We start from the raw sequence: 1,956 nt of genomic DNA on the forward strand, positions 1-1,956 counted from the left end.
GATTCTGGCGTCCAAGGTTCTTCCGTGGATCAAATCCATAGTCGGCAACTCTCCTTGGGGTTTTCAACAAGATGGAGCACCCGCCCACGCTTCCAAGAAAGCTCAGGAGTGGCTTAAGGACAACATGAACTTTTGGCAAAGTACTACTGGCCCCTCAGAGCCCAGATCTGAACCCACTATACTTCTCTATCTATCGCACGTGGAGACCAAGGCCTGCAAAAACGACACAAGAACCATAAAATGCCTTAAAGGCTGCTGTCAACAAGGCCTGGGCCTCTGTGGACGCCGATTACATCCAGCAAGTCTGTGGCAGCTTCAGACGTCGCCTGACCAGTATCATTGAGTCAAATGGTGGCTACATTGATTAAATTTGATCAGAAACTATTTTATTATTATAAAAATGTATAAATAAATTGTTTCTCAAGTCATTCGAAATGTCATTATTGTCCGCGATATGTTCTGAACAAAAATCGGTAAATAATTCTGCACGGCCTGGTATGCAATAATTTTGAAACAGAGACAAACTACATATATAATATTAATTTATTAACATGAAAGATAAGATAAAATAAGAATAAACAAACACGACAGCGTTTCGTATTGAAGAAGGCCTGTTATCAATTATTAGGACCTAGACATCATAGATTATTCCTATTGGAAAATACTCATGAATGGACGAACAAGTATAAAATCAGACAGTAGTAGTGATTTCCACCTCTTTATAATACAAGAGAGTCAGAAAAAGACGCAAATGGTTTTGGTGATGTAAATCTTTGATAAGATTAGTGGAAACATGAGGAAATGGGAGACGTAAGCGAATAAAAGTGTGAAGCTCAGTATAGTTGGAACAACTTGGAATCGGAATACAAAGATGAGAACGATGGTCTTCGTCTTTTCATGATCTTTATTTATTAAACGAAGAGTGCGAAACAGGCTGTATTAAGTAGTCACTCATTGGATCCACAGAGTTGAATATAAAACACATTTAATTCATACATCCAATGGATCAGAAGCAAAGTGATGAGAACCATAAAAAGTGAATCATACTAGGATCCTTCAACAAATTTTTAAGTGTACTTTCTAGTATGATACAATGACATTTGAATATTTAATTTCAGTTATAGTTATTGTTTTTAGTTACATTCGTCGTAGAATATACTTTATCAACTATATAAATTCATTTAATCCCATTTAGAATAAGAATTCGGCTCTAACTTCAAAGATTTGTAAAACAACTATTAATATAAAACTTTTTGTCAGCGTTAAATTCCATAAATTAATTTATTTATGAAATACATGTAAATACATATTTAAGTACTTCAAAAACCACTCAAATATTATTTATTTGTCACTTCATGTAATTATCTAATTTGGCTAATTGTGGTATACGTATGGATAGGCCCAATACCATTTGAAGTTAAATCAAATCATCAAAAAAAATCTACAAAAATAAGAACATTACTATTTTAATCTTTACACTTCAAAAATTGTTTTTAAAAATTCATTGTGCTTAATAAAATCCTAAAAATTATTATATTGCAAATTTTTTGTAATGGGATGAAATAAAAATGTTTATTAAAAACTATAAGTCATACATAGGTCTAAACAGTCAGTTTAAGTATTTATTTTAGTTTCATTTTTTTTTTTTTTTTGAACATTGGTTGGGGTTACCCAATATGTATGTAACTTTCTAAATTAGTTAGGAACAATGATATATCGACAATGAACAATAAGTTGTACATATCAACTAAGAATCTGACACTTTTTTAAAAAATGTTTGATAAGCATTGAGAATTTTTTTTTACAATTTTTTTAAACAGAAGGCAACGGTCTAACATGGTAAAATTTTTGATTAAAAATTATATATGACGCCTGAAGGGTGGAATCGAACCACTCTGCCGTTAGGCAGCTACAGGTTTGAAGCCTGCACACCGGACCACCGAAGCTCATCCAGGC

At 32.7% G+C, this 1,956-nt stretch overlaps 1 non-coding gene across 1 annotated transcript; it reads right to left on the reverse strand.

Annotated features, from left to right (window-relative positions):
* Nucleotides 1-1,869: 1,869 nt before the first annotated feature.
* On the reverse strand, nucleotides 1,870-1,956 carry TRNASTOP-UCA (transfer RNA opal suppressor (anticodon UCA)). Its single transcript has one exon. It is a non-coding gene; the product is annotated as a tRNA-Sec (tRNA).

The sequence above is a fragment of the Lepeophtheirus salmonis genome, chromosome 5, assembly GCF_016086655.4.
Source record: "Lepeophtheirus salmonis chromosome 5, UVic_Lsal_1.4, whole genome shotgun sequence".
Taxonomy (NCBI): Eukaryota; Metazoa; Arthropoda; class Copepoda; order Siphonostomatoida; family Caligidae; genus Lepeophtheirus; species Lepeophtheirus salmonis.